This window comes from Zingiber officinale, chromosome 11A, assembly GCF_018446385.1.
Source record: "Zingiber officinale cultivar Zhangliang chromosome 11A, Zo_v1.1, whole genome shotgun sequence".
Lineage (NCBI taxonomy): Eukaryota > Viridiplantae > Streptophyta > Magnoliopsida > Zingiberales > Zingiberaceae > Zingiber > Zingiber officinale.
Window position 1 is genome coordinate 35,013,454 of NC_056006.1, and position 27,700 is coordinate 35,041,153.

General features: G+C 33.2%; 1 protein-coding gene across 1 annotated transcript in view; it reads right to left on the reverse strand.

Annotated features, from left to right (window-relative positions):
* LOC122031023 overlaps positions 1–26,374 on the reverse strand; it is a 30,751-nt gene extending 4,377 nt beyond the window's left edge. Inside the window, exon 1 of the mRNA XM_042590071.1 lies at positions 26,189–26,374. The gene's annotated coding sequence lies outside the window, so the exon portion shown is untranslated. The remainder of the gene's footprint in view (positions 1–26,188) is intronic.
* Positions 26,375–27,700: the final 1,326 nt, after the last annotated feature.

Below are 27,700 nucleotides of genomic sequence, written 5' to 3' on the forward strand. Positions count from 1 at the left end.
AACTTATACTACTCTAGAACCTCTTGGAAATCACAGACCGTGACACTAGTGAAATAATAAGTTGATTACAACTAGGGGTGAGCATTCGGTTAATTCAGTTAATTTGGTATTAATTTTGTATAAATTCTTTTTATTGCTTTTTAAACAAATTCGGTTAATTCAGTGTTAACCGAAATAATCGATTTTTAATTTGATTCGATTAATTCGGTTTTAGTAAAACTTTGATTCGATTCGGTTAATCAATATTAAATCAATTTTCAGTTAATTTATGGACCAAATTAACCGAATGTTTACCCTTAGATTTACAACTATTGAATTTTTAGAACTTTTCCAAAGAACTTGTAAAACCTTATTATTATTATTTGATTAGTTTTAACAAACTGATACTATGTTTTTAGGAGACTTAAGGCTATTGTAGGTGAATACAAAAAAATTCCTTTGGTTTCATTAATTATAGTTTTTTATGAAAGAAATTATATGGCCCTGAGTTTTTCTCATTTATGAGTCTCCACTATAAAATGCCCTTCGGTACATTGTTTCATATATGCTTCCACTTCTCATAGCTCGACCAGCCACTATTGTTTGCATCCCACCAACCATGACATCCTATGAATGAGCAACACATCACATTCTACTTCTTCTCCGAGCCCTATTGAATACCCACATTCAGTATTTGATACATTGTTTCATCACAACTTCCTCTACTTACAACTGGACCAACCACTATTTTTTGCATCACACCACCTCTGACACCCCACAAATGAGCAATACTCCACCTCTACTTCTCCATCCCCAACCCCTCTTGTCATCCCTCTTAAAATCCCAATCCCCTAATTTGAAACAACTGATGAAACCCAAAAGGCTTCATTTCTATTGTTGAATCATACCCATGAAGAGTGACTATAAAAAGCCAATTTGTTTGAAAACCTGGTGGAAAGATATCCTAATTCACGTAGGTGGGCCTGTGCATCAGTGTTGATCAATCCAGAAGACAAGGATTAATGATCAAGTGAGTAGTCATATAAAGACAGACACAATCTCATCCCAATGATCCCTCAATCTCGAATCTTCTTCGTTGTTTTGATAATGACAACAATCAGAGTCTATTAAAAGGCACCAAGAACTTTGAGTTGTATGTTTCTGCGAAAGGAGAACAGCCTTCCTTCGTGATACTTGGGAGCTCATGTACAGCCTGCTTGTAGCTCTGATACCATAATGGCAAGACTCGGTCATTATTAAAGCCAAATATGAAAGGCAAAATGAAAATTTTAAACAATTATGATTAGCATTCCCAGAGAACACAGTTATTTGGGGAAAAACCTTTCATATTCAGAAGCATTCTATCAATTTAGCTCCAACTGGAGCCAAACAAAATGGAGTCAGTAACGGCCTTTTTAGAATATACAGGTATTGGAATGCAAGACTATCACTTCTTTATTTCCTAGTAGTAAGACCTAAAAGGTGAACAAAAGAATTTCTTGGTATGGGAATGAACAAGTAGCCAAGGTCATTTGGCAGTAGCCTCAAAAAATGTTTATCATGAACACAGATCTGTCAGGTTTCTTTGTCCTCTGCATCAGCAGAAGCAGAGATCCGCCATGGAGTGCCCTCCTAGCTGTGATTCAACTACAGATCTTGTATTCCCCAGCAGCAGTAGCTAGTCAATTGCTCCTTCATAAATCCAAAAAATCATACCAGTGCCTATGCCTACATTCTTCCTCATCACCAAACAAACCAATTTTTGCTCCTCCACCAATATCTGCAGAGTCCAGTAGCTAGTCAAGTGTTCCTTTCTTCATAAATCCAAAAAAATCATACCTGTGCCTATGCATATGTCCTTAGCACCAAAGAAACCACTCTTCTCCACCCATATCTGCAGAGTTGTTGCCACTGCATGCTACCACAGGCTAGCTGGCACACTCAGCATATCACCTCCCAACAAACAGTGAACTCCAAATAACAGTGCACCATTCCTCACCACCATTGGGTCCTCCTATGCAAGACACTAACGCAATCTTGCGAACTAAAAATTAAGAAAAAAAATAAGCCATCTCCGAATGCAAACAACCTAGATTTCATTTTCCCATCTTTCTAACACAGAGACCAGCTGTTCTAAAAATATGGTGAGCTACTGCATCCCTCCTAACTTTGTGAACCCCACCATGTTAGAATAAACAAGCAATAGTTTGTTATACCATACATCACAAAATGATTTTGCAAAACAGATTTCTAATTGTAATTGCAGAGAGCAAAACCAAATATAACTACAATAATTGGTTTAAGACATGAAACTCGTGGCCAATTTAATATCCAACTTGGCTTGCATACTTTTGATAAAATCACACCATCTGGTTGAGAACATAGTTGGCAAACTCAGTCAATCCTGGTATAAACCAGACAAGCTAAACTATGATGAACTGGATTACCAAAGAAAATGGGTAGGAAACGCAGAAACATAGGTTGATTGGGAAGAATCAATTGATACATTGGTAATTGATTCCAACTCAGGAACATGTCAAACATCAACATGTAAGGTTGATGTTTGATTTTGTGGAAGGAGACATGCATGGTTGGTATGAAGAAGAGCAGTGGAGGCATCTATCAGTTTGAGCAAATATGCAAAGCATTGAGAGGCTTCTATTCTGGTGGAGTCGTTGTATGAATTGGAGAAAGAGGGGAAAAAAATCCCAGCAGAGAATTATATAGGAGCGTATGAATATTTCGTCTAAGTGTACAGACAGCTGTTAGTCACTTAACATAATAAGTTGTTTCGATATCTCAACATTCTAAACGCACTAACACTAATCATATGTTTATCTATTGACTAAAACTAATTATAAATAATATAGATATCACGGGTTAGGAAATAACTGATACAGTAACAAACAGCATAGCTGCTAATAATTAATATAGTAATATTGCCAAATCACGGGTAAGCGCTATTTTAATAATAAAGTAAGAGGCAATGAGTATTAATAAGTAATTACCAAGTAATAAATTAATGATATGTAATAGGTAATTATTCTTGAATAACTAGACAATAGCATATTTATAATATTACATGATATAAATAATTAAAATAACTCAGAATATTTAATAATAAAGTTGTGACATTCTAGTTGGCTGTTATTATTATTATTATTATTATTATTATTATTATTAGGTTTTTGAATATTTTAATTTTCTTGCATTAGATTATTTTATTTTATTTTACTTATTTTTATTTGTTCAACTTTTTGAATTTTGTCTTACTAGCTCCAAAATCTGATAAGTTAGCATCTACGGTTAAGAATCAACTTTATTCAAGTTTGTTAGCTTATTTAATATTTAAGATTAGCCAACCCCACCAAACCTAGTCGGATAAAACTTGATTGTTCTTCTATTTAATTTTTGAAGATTAGCTTTTTTCCACAAGAACTAAATATCATTGTACTCTAGCCAAAAATATAGTTTTATCAAATCCTCGGTGAAGAAAATCTTTTGTATTTTAGTTCATAAAATAAACTCATCTTTCAATCTATTTTGCTAATTGTGCCCTAATTTATAATATTATTTTATTTGTAAGTAATATTTCTTTTCATCATGTTTATATTGGCTTGATCGAAGGAAATACCTCTTGTAGTAAGATATTTAAGAGATATAAATGTTAGAACTAAATATTCATATACAGAATACAAGCTTCAACTCGTCAAGCTAACTTGAACAACTAGAAAAGTCCTAAACACAACATTGATACGAGGATAAACAAAAAATATACATAACTCAATTAGTATCAAATCTTATAGAATATTTTCGAATCCAAACATGCACTATTAACCACATCATCACTTTATTCAGAGAAGCCCAAGCCTAATATATTGTAAACATACATTTATCAATTAAGATATAACACAATATAAAATAGTCAATGTTGGTCCTAAGCCCGAATAAAAAAGGTTGAAGATTACGTTAGGTTGTCAAACAACGTCAAATACGGCGACTATTCTATGAATAGATTCATCAGACTATTATGCAAATATTTGATTGTTCCCAAAAAAAGAACATGTTGTAGGATCAGATTGTAACGTGAACTGATGCAGTGTTAAATATTCAAGAGTTCTCACACCATAAATTGAATCAGAATAAACATTATAGGAATAGTGATCATTTTAGAATTTGAATATAAAACATAGGAGCACTCATAAGTAATGCAATAGAGATAGTAAATATGATGATAAGAAGAATTAATATTTCGTGTTTACAAATGACAAAATAGATTGGAGAGAAGGCAAAGATGATAAAGAATTCAAGTTTTAAATTATAGTACATAAGAAAAAATAAAACAAGAAATAAAATAGCTTGTTACAGATAATTTATTAAAAGATAAAGTAATAGTAGTTAAGATGGGAATATGATTATAGCTCTCAAAATACTGTTGGCCAAAAAAAACTATTAATCTAGTTAGCATATATGCACCTAAAGTAAGATTAAATATAGATTTTGAGAAGATGGTAGCATACAAAATTTCGCCAAATGAAATAATTTTAATAAGATATATAAATAGGCACGTAAAGGTCAGAAATGAATATGATAAGGTGCATAAAAGATAGTTTTTGAACCAGATATGACGAAGGAAAAACTATAGTTTTCTAAATAAACTTATAATATCTAAAATGTTTTTCAAGTAAAGAAAAAAACACTTGATTAGGTTCAAATGTGAGAACAATAAGGTATAAATTGACTTTCTTAGGGTCAAAAAGAATGATAGAAAGATTTGTAAAAATTGTTAAATCATCCCTCAGCAAAATTTAACAACATAATATAAGTTTGTACCTCAAATATAATATCAATAAAAGGAAGATGTGCATAACTCCTAAAATCAAGTGGTGGAAGTTATAACACAGAAAGCAAAGTATATTTAAATAAAAGATAGGAGTACAAGTATTAGGAAAAATACATGACAACTCAAATATAATATTAGATAAGATGATATTAAATTTGAAAATGATAGCCAAAAGAATACCTAGTGAGTCAAAAGGACGTACATCATCGAGTAAAAACACTTGATGGTGGAACAAGAAAATATAAAAGAAATAGGAAGGAAAAATGAATTACACAGCAGCCAAAAAAAAAAAAAGAGACCAAGAATAAATCAGCGGGGCCAAAAAAGAAACTTTCAAACACTTATATCAATAGTTGGATAAAAAAGGAGAAAAAGACATTTATAAAGTAGCTAAAATCTTACACAAATAAGATGCATTAGTAGAATTCAAATTTTAAAAGTAGAATAAGTTTTGAATGGGATGCAAAATGAAAATATAGTTAATTAGATAATATTTCGGAAGTACCTAGGAAGGAGGGTATTAAATGGCTGATATTGAAAAAAAAAAAAATGATTAGTGGAAGATAAGTACTCTAGTCCCAGTATAAAAATAAATAATACGTACAAAACTGTGTAAATTATAAGGGCATTAAGTCAATAAGTCATACCGTGAAACTTTATAAAAGAATGATAGAAAAAAGACTAAGAAGACCATGGTGATCGAAAATCAATTTGAGTTCATACAAGGTCGACAATAGAAATTACACATCTTAAACAATTGATTTAAAAATATTAGAGAAAAAGCAAGACTTAACCTAGAAAAAAATTATGATAGTATGAGGAAAATTATATAAATAATTATATAAAAAAAGTGTTAGTATAGTGTATTAAAATAATTAAGGGTATATATATGAGGATGCAATGACAAAAAAGTCTCTGAACAATTAACCAAAGTGTTTTCTATAAAGATAGAATTACATCAAAGCTCAACTTAAGTCTATCTATTTATACTAATCATGAATGAACTCAATTGACACATCCAAGACATAATATAATAGTGCTTGTCGTTTGCAAAGGAATCTTTTTACACTAATCATGAACTTATAGCACACATCTAAGATATATTACCATGGTGCATATTGTTTACAAATAATATTATTTTGGTAGATGAAACACATGAATGAGTAAATACTTAATTTAAAATACTAGAAGTGAAAGTTTTTAGGCTTAGTAAAATAAATACAGAATATATAGAATTTAAATTTAATAATATTAGACATAGTAAGACAATTATTACGACAGAAAATGACGAGTTACTTGTAGTTAAGAGCTTTACAAAAAGATAGAAAGGTTGAGAAAGATATCTAACATAGAATTCAAGTAGAATAGTTAAAATAGAAAACATCAGATATTCTTGTGATCGTAAAATATTTCTAAAACTTAACAGAAAGTTTTACAAAACATCAATTCCACATGTTATATTATATAGAGCTAAATGTTGGACTATGACTCAATCACAAGAGCAAAAAATGAAAGTCACGGAAATAAGATTATTAAGGTGGATGTACGGACATACGAAGATAAATAAGATAAGAAATGAGAACATTAGAGAAAAAATCGGGATGCACCAATTGAGGAAAAATTATAAGAAATTCTTTTAAAATAGTACGAACATGTACTTAGACAACCAATAAATGCTCTAGTTAAGCAATGAAAAACTCCAACAAATATGCACATTAAATGATGTGGTTATTAGTTGTTGCTTAGATGACAAATCATGGCCCCAAGAGGACCCTTTCCCTCCTATTAATGTTTTCATTCTTTTTTTTATTTCCTCCACCTCTCTTTTCCCTTTCCTTGAGAGAAAAGGATATTTTTTCACTATGGATACTTTTCCTTCCATTTGTGCGACAGAGTAGAGAGAGCATAAGGCTATAAGGGAAGAGACTACTTTAATTTTCAATTGCAAGGTTCATGAACAAAGCTTTTCACATGTTGAAAAATTAGAGGAAAAGAATGCTTCCCTGAAATTGCAAGTAGAGTAAATAAAGAAGTACGTATAGCATTTTAAATCAAGGTCCAAGTATACATATGATACTTAACGACTTATGTTGTCTATAATAAGGAGAATATATGCTACAAGCCTAAGCAAAAAGAAGTGTCATATGTTTAATTAATTTGTAGAAACTTCTTATATGCCAAAATTTACTACTATTTACATCGAGGTGCAAATAAGAGATGGATCGCACGAGAGTCGAGATACTTTCTTTTTGTTTACCTATCAAAAACATAATAGGCAGACAAATTCCAAATCTGTCCGTGGATTGGTTTTGGTTCTTTTTTTCGTCCATCTAAAATTGGGTGGAACAAACATTTCACCTATCTAAAAAAGTCTCCCTATTTTTTAATCCCAAACACCACAAACTCTCACAATTACAGTAACCTCGTAGGTGATGTACGTAGATTATATATACTTTTATGCATACTTTAACACACATCTACTTATATTTTATATTTTATGAGCATAATCTATAGTTATTGTACTATATTTCATTATAATATCATATTTCAACACATTTTGTTTGGAAATCTATTTTTTTGCTTGTTTTGATTGATAGGACGTGTTTTCTGAGCAAAAATGAAGTAAAAAGCCTCAAAACGTGAAGTCAGAGGAAGAAGCATGCTCACATGAAACATACATGAAGGAAAAGGCTTTCAAAAGACCTTTAAATTGGAGATTTAATCAAGAAATACGTTCTAGCCATGTTCATTGACATGTGCATGATCTTAAGAAAGAAATTTGATGGAAAACGAAGCTTAAACAGTCTCCTCCAAAAGGTCCGGGTCATGCCTATGAGACACAGCCATGTGACAATCAAATTTTTCCCATGCTCCAAGAAGACCGGTGTTACATAGATAAGACTTCTTTGCTCTCCTCTTTATATTTTGAGTTGTAGATTCCTTTATTTTTTTTTCTCTTGATTGCATTTCCTTCTCTATGGAGTAGATCCTCTGATTCTTAGGATGTAGGGAGTATTTGTGATGCGATGTTGATGTATAAACTATGTACTTGCTTGTTTTCTTATTCAATAAAATGTTTATGTCATGTTTTATGTGTTGTGCCTTGTACGTGTTTGATAAAATATGTGTGAGGTCAATACATTAAGATTTAATCACTATGTAAAAGAAGGGCCTTGGATTGTAAGACCATGGGACCTCGTGACAAAGGTATCCCTTACTTTCTATGATGTTTTCTTGAAACAGGGATCGATTCTCCACTAGGAAGGTTAATTAGAGTTTTAAAAAAAAATTCCAAATTAATGTAAGGAAATGGCTTGCGTAATCTAACGATTGTATGACCAGGGGCAGATAGTATCCTTTTAACCGGACTTTCTATGTTACATTTTCTACTTAATTGCATTAATTTATCGTTAAGAAGTAAATTGGATAACTCTAGCAATTGTAAAACTGGGAGGCCCTGTGACCCTTTAACTGAACTTTCTAGAGTTGCTTCTTTACTTAATGGCGTTAGAACTTGGGTAAACTCTTCAGTGCGACTTTCGCGGGATTGTGTTGGACTTTAGTTAGAAATCCTACACGAGTGTAAGCATAGAATTAAGTAGATAAATAATGCATAGGGCCATTAACTAGTATCATAACGAAACCGAAATCCTAGAATCTATCATCCTTTATTCACTTACGCTCCTCTCTCTATTCTCTTTTTTTCTCTCCACTCAAGCTCTCTCTTCCTAGCATTTGTGAACCACATTCCGATTGTTTAGATAATTCGTCGTGCGAAGTTAACTAGTGTTTAATCAACAGTCTTCGTGGGATCGATATTTTATTATTTGATGACACTCATATACTTGCGGGCACACATCAACAAGCTCAACCTCGCAGCAACACCGCAATCGCGAGTTCGCAACCTTGGGTGGTCATGGTGGCCTCACAACGGTCAAGCATGCCTCCTGAGGTCACAAAGGCCTAGCAAGGTCTTTAAGGCCTTGCAGCGAACATGCTGTGAGCAATAATCAACCATTGTAGTAGGCCTTCCTCTCCCCAATTTTTCCCTCTTTTTTATGTCTTTTCCATTCACTCTCTTTCCTTTGTTTCCTTCTCAATGATTTTTTCTTTTCCACTAAGAATCTATTTTCCTATTGATTTCTTTCCTTCCATCCATCAACGAGGGTACACTGAGCATGAGGGCATATCTAGGTCTAGAGTAGTTAAGGCTTGGTTCCCAAGCAATATTTACTTATTAATTCGACAAGATCCAATGTCTTTTAGGTATCAAAAGATTTAATTTTTTATAGTCAATAGGCAAAGTAACGGATGAGCATGCAGATAAATAGTTAATGGATAAAGGGTGCTCAAAACACATTCCTAAGGATGTTAGTAAGTTCACCTCTTTAAAATACAAAGATAAGGGAACACTTTTATTGGGGAAGAATGATGAACTTAAGATAATCAATTCAAATAACCTAAAATTTTCATTAAATTTTATTATTCATAAACCATTAGTTAAAGGCATAATTTAATTTATGTGCGATACCAAGTACAAGGTTGAGTTTCACTCAACTAAGTGCTTGGTAAAGCATACTAAACCTCAATACTGCTATCTTAGTAAGTCATAAGAAGGATAATATTTACATGATTAGTCTTCTTTTTATTTCTAATCTTGGTTATGGCATAGTAGATTAGGGAACACCAACATGAGATTAATTGTCAAGATTTCCATGAGGGATTTGGTAAACGGCTTGTCAAAAAAAAGTTGCAACACGAAAAAGTTATGTGATGCTTGTCAAAAGCAAACAAGTCAAATCATCACATAAAGGTAAATCCATTGTGCGTACAACTCGAGTCTAAGTTATTGAATATTGAGTTATTTGATAGTCTTTCATTTTCTCTATTAGTAGTAGTAGATATAGCCCTGTTATTAGAGATTATTAAAGTAAATTTATTTGGGTTTGTTTTCTTAAACATAAGAATGAGTCTTTAGAAATTTTTATTAATTTTTGCAAGAGTTGAAAATGAGAAGGGTCAAAATCTACTGAATCCATAGTGATCATACAAGTGAGTTTCAAAACTTTAAATTTAAAACTTTTATAAGAACAATTGATCTGCACATGAGTTTTCTGGTCCTAAAACACTGCAACAAAATAATATTGTGGAAATGAGGAATCATGCACTTTAAGAGGTGACTAGATCAATATTAAATAAATACTTATTATCTAATTATTTTGAGGTGCTAAGGATATCAATAAAGAAATAAACAAGAAAAATGCCAATAGTATTGAAAAACCAATCTTGAAGAGAGCATTGTTCAAGGGGAGTAAAAGATGATTCAAATGAAAAAGGAAGATGAAAAGAATTTTGAGTGTGTAGGAGAAGCACATTAATCGTCATCCAACGAAATAATAAGCAGTGGGATATTTCCCAATGAGCAGGGACTTGATCATTCTTTAAAAACCTAGGGAATCATTTTTTCCTTAATACATAAATTGAGCCCAAAATCATACATGAAGCATTGCTTAACCTAGATTAGGTGTTAGCTATATAAGAAGAATTGACTCAATTTCCTAGAGAATCCACTTTGAGTTTTAGTTTCAAGACCCCAAAGGTAGTACTATTATTAACGCACGTTGGGTCTTTACGAACAAGTTAGATGAAACAAGAATGTTGGTTAGAAACAAGACTAAATTAGTAGCTCGAAGTTTCAACTAAGTTAAGAGATTAATTATGATGAGATCTATGCACATGTAGCTCATCTCGAATCAATCTGAATGCTTTTAGTATTTATCACTCACTTACAAGGGAATTAAGCTTTATCCAATTGATGTTAAGTTGCCATTTCTAAGCAGTTTTGTTAAGGAAGAAGCTTATATAAAATAATCATCTGAGCTTGAACATTTAGATTATCCAAATCGTATATTTAAAATTTTATATGGTTTGAAATAAGCACCAACAACTTGGTATGATAAATTGTCCACCTTTTAATCTCTAAGAGAGGATAAACAAATCCCACTTTTTCATAGTGATGAAAATGATATTTTTATTATCCAAATTTATGTAGATGATATCATTTTGGCATCTACCAAAAGGATCAAGTGAATTTATTACACTTATGCAGAATAAGTTTGAGATGAGCCTCATGGGCAAATTAAATTTCCTTTTAGGGCTTTAAATCAAACAAACTAGGGAAGTAATTCATAATCATCAAATCAAACACATTAAAAAAAAACATTAACAAGTTTGGTATAAAAAGTGCAAGGAGTTGTCAGCTCCAATGGTCACCAATATTAGGATGGATAGTGAGACAATGGGTAAACAAGTGGATTTAAAATACTTTAGAAGTATAATTGGTAGCTTGCTTGGATATTTTGTTTGTGGTTGGTTTATGTACAAGATACCAATCTTGTACTAACGGATCACATTTAGTTAATTATTGCAAGGTATCTCTGAGCTACTCTTAATATATGTATTTGGTGTGTAAGAATTAATGCATTAATTTGTTGCTTACTCCAATTACTATTATGGGGGTTGCAAATTGGATAAAGAGTACAAGTAGAAATGTCAATTTCTTAGGTTTTCTCTTGTAAGTTAGAGTAGCCCGAAGCAACATTAAGTTGCATTATCCTCTACCAAGGTCAAGTATATGGTCATGAGTAGTTGTGTGTCACGATTGCTTTAGATAATTTACACAAATATGAACTCTTTTACAAAATGTTCAACTCTTGTGTGATAACATGAACGGTATAAATTTAACCAAGAATTTGGTGGACCCCTTGTAGGATAAAACATAAAAAGATAAAACTCTGTTCATTAAAGATCATGCGACAAAGAGAGATATAGTATTTAAACCTTATTGACCTCTTGATATAAGAGGAACTGTAGATTTTTATTATTATTTTTGATAATTTTTATCTTATATTTAAAGTATTTTTGGTAATTTTTATCTTTTATATTTTTTTGATTTTGTCTGTTTAGGGAAGTCTCTTAGGAAAATTTTGTCTTTCTTTTAGAATTTTTCTTTCTTCACAAAATAGGAATTATGATCTATATTTTGAAATTTATTTCCTTTCTTTAGGTCTTAGGGGTCTAGAGTCCATATAAACATTCGTATATCGATTTGAAAAATGATCCTACTTTTTTTTAAAAAAAGCCTAAAAAACGATGGTTTTCTCTTTGTTTTCGATATTTTCTCTTCTTGTCTTCTCCTCTAATCTCCTTTATCGTTAGCCCATAGATAGCCCAGCGTCAGTTGGTAGCAGACCACCATAGATAGCCCAGCGTCAGTTGGTAGCAGACATATTCTAATTGAGAAAGTTGAGCATTGAATCCAATTGAAAATTGTCATGGTCATGATCAGGGTCGTGCTATGCAAGTTCCTTCTAAGGAAGCCTCGCACTATAGTCGTGGCGCCCAGGATGAGATTGAGAATTTACAAAGACAGATTATAGATTTAACTCAACGTCTAGCAACACGAAATCTTAAAGATTATGAGGGGTGTGGTCGCGAGGATCAACATAGAGACCTCGGATGTCGAGTTGATCTACTCAAATTTTTTGGTACGTCACATACAGAGAATTTTGTTGATTGGATCAATAAAGTGAAGCAGATCTTCGACAATAAGCAAGTTCCAGATCGTTTGAAGGTGAAACTGATTGTCATCAGACTTAAGGATCGAGCATCGTTATGGTAGGAGCACTTTCTGCGCTCACGAGATAGACAGGGCAAAATCAAGATTAAGGATTAGGAGAAGATGAAGAAAAAAATAAAAGATCACTTTCTTCCTTTTGGGTACACTTATACTTCATTCCAAGGACGATTAGGTTTTGTCGTATGGAACAATAGCTTCAACGCCTAAGATGACCTAGACGGATTCAAGGATGATTTAGAGGAGGAATTTGACCCAAAAGAAATTGAAGAATCTCAATCTCGATCTCAAATTAGAAACGAGACCAAGGTGATTAGCAAACCAGTATATGATAATTATGGAGCGGACAAAGTACTTAATGATAATCCTTTATTCAGTCTGGATTCATGTTCTATCCAGCAAGATAATTTTGAACCTTTTATCAAATTATATAAGCAGCTGATTGTAGACCATCTTAGAAAGACCTAGAAGGCAAGACCAAAAAGATTTGCAAACTGATTTACAATGATGATGAAGTTGATGAGGTACATTTTAAAGATTGCTGAATTTATTCCAAAAGAGCTTCCCCATCATTGTCGTTTTTCTTTTAAAGCAAGATATTGCATACAATTTGCACAAGTGATTTCAAAGATTTTTACCACTTAAATTTGACAGAACAGATGAATACATGCTTGGTGATTGAAAACAATCATTGTGAGTTGGCTTGTAGAGAACAATTTCAGAAAGAAATTAATGCTATAGAACAAAAAAAAACAAAGTCAAGCAAATCTCAAGATCAGACATTGAACAGATGGATACAACAAATTTTAAAATTTTAATGTACGATATCAACATACTAGAAGGGGAGTCCAAGTTCTAGTACAACTATGTTCATCATTTAGATCGATGAGAATTCCTAAAGTCCAATAGCTGCTAATAGATCTTATAAGTTTGGTGTCAGATCTTCCTCTTAGGCTACCACTGACACTACTCTAGACTCGAGGGTGAGTTCTTTCAACTTGGGATGATTGATGTAGAAAGATCCATAGATTATTATTATTATTTTTGGTAATTTCACCTTTTTAGTATTTAAGGTATTTTTAGTAATTCATATCTTTTATATTTTTTGGATTTTTAGTCCATTTAGAAATTTTAAGATTGTAAATCTGTTTGGAAAATTTTTTATTTCTTTTAGAATTTCTTTCCTTTCTTTACAAGATAGGAATTGTGGTCTATATTTTGGAATTTATTTCTTTTCTCTAATCTTAGGATCTAGAGTTTATATAAAAACTTGTATATTTGTTTAAGGAATGATCCTCATAATAAAACTCCTTTTTAAAAAAAAAACCTAGAGAACGATGATTTTCTCTTTGTTTTCGGTGTTTTCTCTTCTTGCGTTCTCCTCTAATCTCCTTTCTCGTTAGCCTGCATGATAATCGTTATCCTGTCCCGCGTCATCTCTTTACTAAATGTCTTCCCAAACTCGAATTTGATACACTTCAAAGGAAATTTAGGATTATATCCAATTTGTATATTAAGGAACACAGAAATCAAGAGAGATGATAAGAAAATAAGTTTGATTCCAAATGTTTTTTTACGTTGCATTTAGTTAAGTCAAATGTAATCAAGATATATGAATTATGAAAATGGTCAATTGTCAAGATTGCAAGTGGAGGTTATTTGACATTGAAATTTTAGGTGTAATGAATGAAGTCTAAGTGGGTTGAAGTCGACCTACACTAAGTGATCAAAGAAGTTAAAATAGGTTGAGTATCATATACTTAAACACATGAAAAACTTAGGCAACTCAAGGGTGACTACAGGCTTGGCAGATTGAAGTTAAAACAAGTCAATGGAAGACCCAGTAGTAAATTTTCTTGGAACATGAAGTCTCAAAAGCTCGATCTCTTAGCTAGTAACTTCTAGTGAAGTTAAGAGTCAAGTATACTTGTATAAAAGTTGTATAAAGAGATATAGGTGAGACTAAACTTAAATGGGTGCTCAACCATAAAAATAATATGAGCTAAGTATCCAATCGATTGAAAGTGACTTTCAATCGACTAAAGGTGATTTGAGTGAACTCATCAATCAACTCAAGTTGAAACAGAAAGATACTCATTAGTTAGTAGAGTAGTCAATAGCCAACGGCAAAGTTAGTCGACTAGCGATTAAATTTACTCAATTGATAAACCAATGAAACACCTAAAAAAAAGTCATCAATCTAATGCGAACACGTTGCAACCATCAAATAACCTAGAAGATATAACACTTAAGTCGAATGATGACTAATTTCAACTGAAGTATTAGGCAAGTTAAATGACTCTAAATATACATCTCTTATTGGGCATAACCAAGTCATATCCCAAACTCTAAACATTTTGTCAGTTCAACTGAAGTACCTTGCCTTTTCAAAATCTGTGAGCATCTATATTATTGCTTAAGAACTTGTATCATTTGACGATATATGTTCATTTCCTGTTGCATTCCAAGCCAAGTCCGGACCTTCCACCACAACATACCGCTTATAGGACACTAAAAAAATTGGTGTTCCAGCATTTCCTCCACAGCTCCGCAGAGCACACAAGCCTTGTCATACATGTATTATTGCCAATCACGTGTCAACAGCCTCCCATGTGCAAGAAGTCATACTGTAAATGTATGTATAGGTTGAACATACCGCTTTTATACTATGTTGGCCAATGCTTTCTTGGTTACTTGCTTCCAAAAAAAATCATATGCTCTGGATACCCCTTATAGAATTGTGCAAACCATCCTCTAAGGTGATTTGTTGCTAGGACAAACATACCAATGTAGTGAAGTATTTCATCTCAAATTAATAACTTTTTAAACAGCGAAGAATCTTCATGTTTAACCGTCCAGGTCCATATATCCAATCGGCTCAAATATACATGGTGAAACTATTTGATCTAGATGGTGTCCTACTTTTCATGTATAAGACCTGAGAGAGCAATGAGTTGTTCCATACCTACAAGTACCTAGACGAATGACATATATAGTGAATAGAACTATCTATGATAACATATAAGATCGATAGAATGGATAACAAAAACAGCTCGACTCTACTCCACTCGTAATACTGATCCGATTAACTCCATCTTTCCTACATGTGACAGTGCATGCCGCGGCGATGAATTAATCTTACCAATAACTACATCAATTAGAACCCCATAATTTGAAGTCTGTAATTTTTTTAAGTCTAGGGGTATTCTCAAGCACCGGAATGGAAGCGAACCTTATTGAAAAATTGAGACCTCAATCAAAATGTTCTTTGTATGCTCATCCAATCCAGCCATGTATATTCTAGATTTCAGTCGGTTGACACACAATCCTAAATGAATCAAATGTCTTCTAAATGTCTACATTGAGAATGCATCTCAGAGATATTCACTTTTGAGCATACTTCCTTAACAGTTCGTGTCAAGTGGGCATTCTCAATCATAGACTGACCACGAACAAATGCAATCTACACCTTTCCAGTATGTTACCTACAAGATCAGCTAGCCTCCATGCGAGCATCTTGACAATAACATTATAAATCTATAATCCATTACCCTTTGAAGAATGAGCTAATTTCGGCACAAGCACAACAAGGTGTCATTCCATTACTTCAACAGCCTACCTGAAGAGAAGAATTCGATAACTGTTGTGAAAGTCTTTGTCAACCATCGACCATGCGTGTTAATAGAACTTGGCCCCATAGCCTGTCATCCGATCCTAGTGTCTTTTCATCTCCAATACTAAATAATGCATGTTAGATCTCTTAGCTCAAGTTTTGTTAATTGTTGCCCTTGTTCTTGTTAGAATAGTGGTCCATAGCTGAATAAATCTACCATCTAACCCTATTTTTGGAGCTGAGGTGCTCAACAACTTTAGTTCTAACAGTGTTCAACAAACACTGATGCTACTTCCGGGATGTTGGTGATACTTTCTCTTGACTCCCGATTTAGTGCCACAATTATACTTCTTTTTTGTTCCGTTTCACTACATCCTAAAAGACTTTGTATTCTGGTCATTATTCCTTAAATAGGTGCATTTGGCTTGTTGCGAATAAAATATCAGCTCTGCTTCAGCTAACTGGGATGCCTTATGCAGGATACTTTGATAATTTGTTCCGCTGATGCATGTGCCTAGTGCAACCTAGGCTTCCTCCAGTTCCTATTTGACACTCTTAGCTTTTTTAATATGTGCTCATAATAATGTTGATTCAGGATCTATAACCGATTCTTTAGTCGGATCAGCTTATGTTTCAAAATGTACAGAGTTGTTCCTTCCGGTTGTTCGGCCTAAGCATCCTCCACAATATGCACGAAATCCTAATACAACATCCACATGTAGAATTTGAATGGTTTGGTCACCCTTTGCCTGTCTACGAGAATGGAGACCACAAAGGAAGAATGATCGGATATACATCCCAAAACAAGACTTATGTGTATCCACAAAAGTCAACTTCTAGCCATTCATTGTTTATCATTGCACGGTCCAACTTGCAAAATATTGAACAATTAGTCCAAGTGAATCAACAGCCCACCTAGAGTGCAAGTCTATCAGAGTAGTATGAGATGCAAAATATATAAAGCCATGTGTATCATAATTGGTAAGTGGGTGGTCACCCTCTTTGCCTCTGTAGTCAACATTACATTGAAGTCCCCTATAACCAATCAGGATTCGCTGAGTACAAGTCCACCATATGTAAATTGCTCCAAAGGGGTTGGCACTTGATAACGGAATGCAGCTCATACATAAAGGTGATCTATGTTGTGTTGTTCGGTTGGAGACACATGTGACATAGCAATGGATTATATACTCCCCTATGTCTAGTATGTCCACATTCACCATACGAATGCCCCATAACAACAATATTCATCGCTATGAAGAGAATTCCAAGTTATGAACTATCTTCATATGTAGAAACCTATCCTCAACATCTTCTGCAATATTGCCTAAGACAGCATAGTTTCCAACAGCCCAATGATACTAATATTGTTAGTACCCGGAGTAGTTTTGATGTGGTCAACTAAGTTCAATTAGGTCCTATTGTGTTTGATCCTTATGTCTAAGTGTGCAGGAGCTTAGAAACACAAGAACTCGAGCGGAAGACGCACCTAGCGAGAAGGATGGCACGGGAAGGGAGTCGACTGGCTTGGTACATCAGAAGGACGAGATACTGCGGAAGAGTACACCAGCGGACGAGAAGAATACGCACGGCGGTCCAAGGGACGAGAAGAAGGGGAGGAAGGCTACTCGAGGAGGTCGGAGTTGGGTTTGGATGAGCTCAACTCTGGTTAACCGGAGAATCACCTACGCAAAGAATTACGCAAAGAGATCAGCTTTTCAGCTGAGTTGCCCTATGGAAGGCACCTTCCATGGCTGGAAGTCGCCTTGATGAACAATGCGAAGGCGTCTTCCAGCCTACCGAAGGCGCCTCCCCTAGCTGCTAGCCGAAGATAAAATTTTATCTTCGGCGATAAGATTTGTCACGCTGGAGACGCCTTCCACCTATCGAAAGCATCTTCTAAGCTTGAATAGAATTTTCTAGACGCTATAAAAAGACCTTTAGAGCTAGGAATAATTCAACAAGAACAATAAGTATTGTACACTTTCCTAGTCTTTCTTTTGAACTATCAACTTTCGTAAGAGGCTTCTCTGCCTGCAACAAAGGAGAATTCTAGTGGAGCTTTCTTCAACGCCTTGGATTAGCAATCACCTAGGTTGTAACCAAGTAAATAGAATTGTCCTCTTACTTCCTTTATTTAGTTGTTCAATTAATTCAGTACTAGTCTAATATAATCAAAGGATTGAGAAAGGGATTATTTTTTTTTAAGGCAATTCACCCCCTCTTGCCGGCCCCGCTGCACCAGCAGATACCATGTTTTTGAAGGAAGTGTTGCACCCCTTCTGTTTAAGGGGTTTGTTAAGACCCCTTATATTCCACGATGCAATCTTTATTGAGAAGGGGCAAACAGATAGGTCCACCCAGCCACAACCACCTTAGTAGACAAAAGAACTGCTCCAATTCCTAGTATCCTTCTGCTCTTAGGAACAAACTCAATTGCCTTAAAATCCATGTTAACATCAATCTGGATGTCAATCTGGAAAGAGAAGGCAGATCCACTCCTCTGTATTTGCTAGCATCTTTTTCAGAACCCCATACATTCTTTGTTCTATACTTTATTTGCTCAGCGTTTCAGCCCGAGTCTGTATCTATGTCCCAACAGCCACAATTGCAAATATTTAGATATAGTCTATTCGTTATCATATCCTTTGACTGCTTTAGATTGGCCTACAACATTGTTGGGAGATTTAATTGTCCAGCAACAATATAAACCTTCCCATCTGCTCCATGGATCCCAAAATCACCCATTTGTTTACTCCCGTGTTGTCTTGTGTGTTTGGCATTCTACATTTCCTCCTTGATTCCTCATTCTTGGATTAAAACTTCTAGAGATCTGTCTGGTTAGTTTTGTTCCCTCAACCATCTGGAGAACTACTCCTGCCGTGATCTTACATGAAGTAGTTTACTGCCCTATTTGTTTGTAGCCATTACAATACTTCAAAGTGTATTCAAATATAATCTCTAAGTCTACTTCTACACCTTGTCGGGAAAATAATTGGGAAGCTTCATACTAAGGATTTGGATGTGCATCGACTTCCACCAAAACTGTGATTCTGCCTCTATTATGAATTAATTGATCAGAATATAGATCCATGTGTCGATCGGCAAATGGAACAGCATAGCTATGTTGTGTCTTGAGATTGATCCATGTGTCGGTCAGCAAATAGAACGGTAAATTTCAATTTGTCCCGACTAGCAGGAAAAGTATTTAAAACCATGAAATTACTTATTATGATTCTCCGTGCCTTATGTTTTCATCCAACTAAATTGTTTCCATTTATATCCTCCTCGTTACCTTTGACATGATAACAATAATCTTAATACATATGATTCACTAAAACATTACTATTTCAATGATAGCATGAATTTTGGAATGATCATCTTTCGAAGAAATCAACCCCACTCTATTTAACATCACCTAAAATGAAAGCCCCAAAAGATAGGAGAACAACTAGCATGAAAGTCAAAAGGGCAGAGTGATCAAGAAGAAATCAGTGATTATTATATTTTAATAATTAAGACTTAATATATCTTCCTAATTTTCATTCACTATATAGTTACAAATATGTAGGGTTTTAATGTTGGGTTAACATCTTTAAAAATGAAAAAGAAAGGTGAAATTTCAAAGGCAAGAAACAATTTAAGTTGCATTAACTTATGAAGTTAAATTGGCTTAGAAATTATGAAGAAACTTTTACATATTTGATATGATAAGCTAAGGTATTTATTTTCTTAACACTTCCAATTTAGTGAAGCATAATTTTAACTTTGTGAAAATATTTCAAAAAAAATCTTATGTTCTACATTAGACAAATTTAATTTATTTTTTCATTTTTAAATTGATCCCATAGATCCTACAAGTTTGGCAATGCTTAGGTTTTTTCATTGTAAAGTACCAACATTAATCCTGATTCCATGAACTATAAATTTTTGTATAGTTTTCAAATACATATCAGCTACCTGCTACCTTAATTGTTTAGATACATCCAAAATGGCTATAGTATATGGGTACTGACAAGTACACAATGCTAAGCAAACTTAAATTTAGATATCAAACCCTGACATATATAGGTTTAGGGTACCCGAAGGTACATGTAGATACCGGATTATCAACTATCTATTAGTATCCCTGTGGTCTAGTGGCTCTAATCTAATAATGCAATTATGATAATAAATATTAAATTTTGGAAAATTTTCAAAAATCCTGTAAAACCTAATTATTATCTAGTTATAGAAAACCTAGTAATGATTGGGCAGTGTTTTTAGGAGACCTATAATTATAATCTCAGATCTTAACCTTTCTTTCATGAGCTTATGGATTTTCTTTTTGCAAGTGTCTCATGGAACATGAACGAATATTGATTGAATAAAATTCTTCAAGAGGCTAAGAGATATATAGGGTTTCACCATGATATGCAATAGGAATGACCATCTTAGGTTCTAATCAGCCATATACTCTTTTAACACTCATCCTGAAGCAAAACATTCATTCTACTTCAAGCACCCTTCAAACCTCAACAGCCTTGTTTTGCAAACCTCTAAGGATTAAAGAGAAATGATTTAAGAATCCAGAAAGCCTAGTATGTCAGCAATTCAATTACTTAACTGAGATAGGAAATTTTTAATCACTCTACAAGTTTATTTTTTCTATTTTGAGTCTTATTGAACATGAACAGAATATTGCAAATGGATAAAAATTCTTCAAGAGGCTAAGAGATATATAAGGTTTCACCAAGCAATAGTTACAAGGTTGGACCATCTAAGAGTGCATTCAGACTTCTACTCTAAAACACCCATGCTTGAAGCAAAACATTAATTCTAGTTCAAGCACGCTTCAAACCTCAATAGCCTCGTTTAGCAAATCTGCTTAAAGAGACATGATTTAAGAATTCAACAAACCTATTATGTTTACATTGAAAATTCCTTAAATGAGATAAGAATATTGCAAAGTTTAACAAATCAGAGAACTATATAAATTATTGGGTAATAAGCAGGTATTTTCGATGCCCAATATACTATATAACCTAGAGAGTACCATTTTTTTGCTTGAATACTTGAGTTTTCAAGTATAGTATGCCATGGAATGTTCCACTTGACTTGAAATATCACCATTACTGTAAGTTATAGCAGCACAAGCTGCTTGATAGAAACCTTGCAAAATGGCACTTCCATCATTCTCAATTTTGATAACTAAAAAGGAATTTCAGTCACATTGGTGAGAAGAGCTAGAAGCCTAAAGTAGTTTTTTTTTAAATGAATAACTACCTAAATCAAACCAACATCTTTGTTTTTCTCTCAGAGCTCAACCAACCATCAAATTTCAATTACGCAATCCAATAAAAATTAAGAAATATTCAGTCACATAGTCAATTCAACCAAATTTGTGTCATATGCATGAATTTGCATGTCGGATCAAAAAAGATTCTTCACCATGTGCCCCATGAAAGATTATACAAAAAATGTGAAATGTAAAATATAATGTATTATGATAGTAATTCAATTAGCCATAATCATGCATGATGTGTTATGGTGAATCTAAATGCAGGCATGATGATAATTGTGTTCTGCAAAAATTCAATCTAGATTACAGTAGAAGTATGCTATGATGTTTCTAACAATAACCACCAATCTCCTTCAAATATCAATCGGGCCTTGGAAAGAGAAATGTAATTAGCACTTAGCAGCAACTAATCTACAGGATTAAGATTTCTTGGACTAAAGGATCAAAAAGGGAAAGTCTAACAGTAGAAGCTATGATACCATTTGATGTAAGGTAACGAGGGACAGATAAAGAGAGTAGAAAAGTACAGAAGACAGATGGATATCATATCAGAAGTCGATGAAACATACAGAAGTAGAAAAGTACAAAAGACAAAGATGGATGTCATATCAGAAGTCAATGAAACATACAGTAAGAGAAGAGATATACAAGGGATGTGATTTCATGGTGAAACCAGTTGGTGCTCCCTTGTAGTAGAGTCAGCTTATTGGAGACTTTAAAGGCAATAATTCATTCCAATATTAGAGAAGAGATTACTAGTCACTTGACTCCTAGCCAGGAAATGAAATTAGAGAAGAACATCTTAAAAGACTACCAGAATCACTTAAATTTGCCGTTATTTTAGCAATTTTTTAGTAAAAGCCTGTAGGTGATTTGAATTTAAAATAGTACTTTCCAATATAGTTTGTACAAGGGGCACTTTAGCTACATATGTTAACATGCAATAGTTCTACCAAGTGGTCATCTAGGCAGATCAAGCAATACAAGCAACCCACCTAGATGGCCTAGGCAAACCAACCAGACTAACTAAGAGCTCCAAGTGGGCACGCTAAGTAGGTTAAAGGGTAGTCTGGCGCACAAAGCTCCCGCCATGCAGAATCCCGGGGAAGGATCTATTGTACGCAGTCTTACCCTACTTTTTTTTTTGCAAGAGATTGTTTTCCGGATTCGAACTCGTGACCTTTTGGCAAAGCAACAACTTTACCGTTGCGCCAAGGCTCCCCATCACACTAAGTAGGTTCATTAAAAAAATAATTTATTTATCTAATTAATTCACTTGAATAAATCCCTAAGTACCCAACCTTACTACATCCCTTTCACTTTATTGTGTTATATATGGTAATCTAATTGTGTTACGTGTTTTCTTTGTTCCAATGTGAAATATGATGTATTTTATTCTTATTTTATATTTAGTTATTAATTATCATTTAAATTATAAACTTATTTTGATTAATTATGATAACGTGCGCAATATTTTTAATGTTGCCTTGTACAACTACTTAGATAATATTATAGACATGTCAAAGTCTTGTACAAACAAGCATTGTCACTATAATGCATGTTGAATTTATGCCCTCGCTATATTTACAAGTTTAAAACCACAAATGTGTGAAAGGCATTGAGATTTTGTATATAAAAATAATAAAATGAAAAAATTAATTCAATAGAGTTCATGTAGATATTTGTACATATTTTTTTGGTTGCTCATCTTTATTTTATGTTAAAATTATTTTAATACTAACCTCCTAGGCCCTTGCCTTGACACTATGAAGTGAATCAACTACCTATCTCCATAAAATGCTATATATAGTAAATTCAATAGTTAGAAGAGGTCAATCAATAGAAGATGTAAAATGCAGATAGACCAAAAAAGTATTAATTAATGAAATAAAAATATTTTAATTAATTTAAATAGTACAAGTCATATAGCTTTACATAGAGCTTAATAAAGGGATAAGACTCATGCACTTGATCCCAAAAAGTTGAGAGATATCATAGCTTAAAATAATGATGGGAGGAATAGGAAAAGGATCTAACTACTACAAGTATACAATATAACTTTGGGCAAATGTCATGGAAGAGGGATATAATACATATCGATGAATAAATTTAGAGTTTAATTTAGAGGTTGTCTTCAGGACAAGTAAAATATATTTGTACTGCAAGGAAAATTGCAGGGATGTACATCAGATGTTGGTCTAAACCCCTTTAGGATGCTAGGACACTGGAATTGAATTACTAAAAAAACACTCACAAACATCACCCAAAACATGTTTGCAAAGCAGATGGGAAGGGGATAAAGAGAAAGATTTGATAATAACATAAGATGTTTGGCAGAGATGATATATAGCAATTGGGAAAAAAAATGAAGATTAAAACACCTATACATTAAACTTGTTCACATCTCGACGATAACAACCACAACAATAGATATCTAAAATGGAGGGAACGTTGTTTTGGTGGATTGCCTACCTACCAATGAGAGATAAGAGATACCTTGATACAATCCCAAAAGGGATTCATCTGATTTAGCCATTTAATTAGAATAAGTAAATTACTTTATCTAGAATTAGTTTTAGGATCTAGAGCTAGTTATTCTCAAATTTGTTATTAGATATTGACAAAGCATATATTGGATGCCTATAAATACACATATCATGTAGCAATGAATTCATTATGAATTAAAAATCTTTTGGTATTTGAGGGCAATCTCCTTAAAGTGATCATCCTCTTTTTTCATTTCCCATGAGATAAAAAGTGGGTTCCTACAAACTTGATATCAAAGCAAAGTTCCTCATCTCCACCCATCACCCTACATCACAAACCCTCCACAACCACCCCCCCCCCCCCAAACACTCCCACATCTCCTACATCATAATTCTTGTAACACCACAAACAACCCATTGATATCATCTCTAACACAATTGTTATCACCATTCCATAACACAGTTGCAACTTTCTTTGAACATGCTTTCTTTATAATTCTATTATTTTTTATTTCTTTTAAAAGAACAAAAAAATGTTCCAAAAAAGTATGTTTGATCAATTCTAACACAGCAAGGATATTTCATATCGGAACTAACTAGAGAACAAAAGAAGAATTCCATTATTTGAGAAGTAGAGATTAGAGTGGATGGATTTCAAGCACTCAAAAAATTTTCCTCTTACACTGCAACGTCAGATGACTCCAAGGTGTAGACAGCTTCTCTGCATTGTAAAGGAAAGGTTGTCTAATGGTACTAGTTGTTTGAGTCATGCTATGAGTCTTTATCATGAGAGAAGTTGATCTTATCACTTGTTTCATCTCCAAAGTAAAAAAAAAATGTTGATGAGTTGTCTAAAATTCGACAAATCACATCAATAACAAAGTACCATAGTCACTTTCTTCAACTTTTTAACCAAAGTCATGGTTGCTTAGAGCAAGAATTATTCATCTATCATCCATATTTAAAGTCACTGCATTAAAGCCTTACAGGTGCCTATATCATCTACTTTCGTCATCTGAGAGAACCAAGGGACAATAACTTGTCCAAAATTCTTAGTGTGGGCACACATTCTCCTTTAATGAGTGCATCAAATGCAATATCTTCCTCTATGCCCGCAGGTTTGGCGACTACAACAAATTTCTAAAGATCACCTAAAATGAAGACCTTGTTCTCATCGACAACCTCCAAAGTTTTCCTTGGATCAGCACTAGCAAACTCATTTTTACTAAAAGACAACAAACCACAAGCCATTTTGGCACACTAGCTCTACTCAATGAAGCAATGGTGTAGATTATTCTTTTGTTATAACTTAGTGAGGACTCGACGCAAGACAAAGATGAAGGAAATCTCAAGGCAAAAGTCATTCTTCTAAAATAAAGTATTAGAATGCTCATAACCTCTCAACAAAGATCTCACACATTATACTTTGTCACTGAAGGAATTTTAGGCATACTCATTCGGGTTCAAAGAAGAACCATAGATGGTTACTTGTGTGTCATAACTCTATAGAAAAAGTCTCAATTTGCAACACAGAAGATGTTTTATGCAAGACATTGGAAGGAAAAAAAAAAGTAAAAAGGATTGACCTCAAGGACAAGGTTGTTTTAAAAGTCAATGAAATGATATGATCCTGATAGGAATAATTTTTAAATTAATTTTTCAGCTTAAGACTATCCTAATAGAAATATTTTAAAATTAATTTTTCAGCTTAAAACTATCTTCCTTTATTATCTTTAAAATAAGTCATTTAATTATAATAAATAAATTAATTTATCTAGAAATAGTTTTAGGATTCAGAGTTAGTTATTTCCTAACTTATTATTAGATATTAGAATTAATTTTTTTAATTGTCAACAAAGCACCTCTTGGATGCCTATAAATAAACATATCACGTATCCCTTTAGGAATCAAGTAATCAATCAATTAATTAATTCATTAAGTTAATGAATTAAAAGCTTTTGTCTATGAAAGGTCAATCCACTCGAAAGGTCGTCCTCTTTCAGTGATTTCATACGAGATAAGATGGGGATTCCTATCATATTACAACATATTAAATTCAGTAAAAAAAGATGCATGTAAAGGAAACAAATTGCCGATGGAATAAGGCACAAGCACAGGACCAAACCAGGCCGATCGTTCTCAGAAGGCAAGGTTTCAGATAACCAATTGATTCCTTTCCTAAGGATCCAACTCCTTGGCTCTCGAACAGCCAACAAGAGGAGCTTTCCCAAAAGTCATAACGATTTCCACGAGGTATTCTTAGATCACTGCACCCTCTCTAGATTTGGCCCAAGATCTACCTATGCTTACGATTTCAGCAAATCATCTAAATGCAGCGGAGAACAGTTACCTGTTAAAATGGGCGGCGACGGCGAAACTGGTGCGGGGTAGAGAATGGTAGAGGGAAAAGGTAGGAGGAGGAAAATACGAGGCGGAGTCGAGGGTGCGATGCGTTTCCAGGGGAGGATAAAGAAATAGATCAGACGCAAGCAGACGGGAGTACCGAAAAAGAAGAATCCGGAAGGTTTTGTTTTTTTTTTTTCTTTTGAAAAATTACAATTAGGGATTTGTTTCTTATCTTGGCATTATGTAAATATATCAAACAGTATATACTACGTATATTTGTATTTTTAAAAAAATAATTAAATAAAAATTACCAGGGCATCCCATTCCTTATTTTTAAATATCTTATAGAGCATTTGGTTTATATTTTTCATATTATTTTTTACTTTTATTTTTTTTAGAAAATAAAAATTATATTTAGTTTGTCATTTTCTTAAAAATAAAAAATATTTTCTAAGAAAACGAAAAATATGAAAAAATTATTTTTTAAAAAATTTAAAAATAAGGATGCGTTCTTTTTACGTTTTTTTATTTTCATTTTCAATTTTTTGAAAAATACATATTTTCTGAAAAATAGAAAATGATTTCTAAACATTCTCTATTTTTTCAAAAAAATTATTATCTATTTTTTTTATAAAACATGCGTGAAAAAGAAACGTGTGTTTTTTAGAAAATGAAAATGAAAAATGTACCAACCAAACGCACATGATTTTCTGAAAATGAAAATAAAAATACAAACAAACCAAATGTTCCCTTATTTTTACTGTTTAAAATATTTTATTTAAGTAATATATATATACATCATTTTATAGACATCACAGAACACAACCACTTCATCTACCAAATGGAGGTGAAGAAAGATTTACACTCATGACAGAAGAATCGGCAATAACACTTTTACAAAGAAAACATCACTACATACATCTAGAATTAATAGTGTTTGGACTAAGAGGACTTACTAGAAAAAGTATAGGAGCTAAAGTATTTTTAGTCCTTTACGACTCAAGATTTTCTGACAATGATAAGGCAGTTATTGGACTCATTGAAGTAGATATGAATAGCAATTTAGGAATTTCCTATTTCTGTCCAAACTTCAATATGACAATCCCGAACTTTATAGAACATATTAAAATTTCAGTACAAGCTAGAGGGTATGGAGACTTTCAAAGACATAATATTCAAATACACATAATCTTTCTAGGAAAAACCATGACAAATATTAACAATAATTTTAAAGTTCAAATTACTAATGTTATTGAAACTCTTACGACAAAAGACATTTATTTCCTCAAACCTAAAGACTTCTCATCAACATTACTTGCAGTATTGGATTGGACTCTTTATTTAGAATTAAACAATAAATCACAAACTTACAACCAACGGAATCCATTATTTATAAAGATAGACATGAAAGCTCTATAGTAAGATTTCATAATTATAAACCTTCAATATCACAAAAAGAAGATAATGAAGAAACTCAAACTAATATGAATTTAATGAACATTGAATATAGCATACT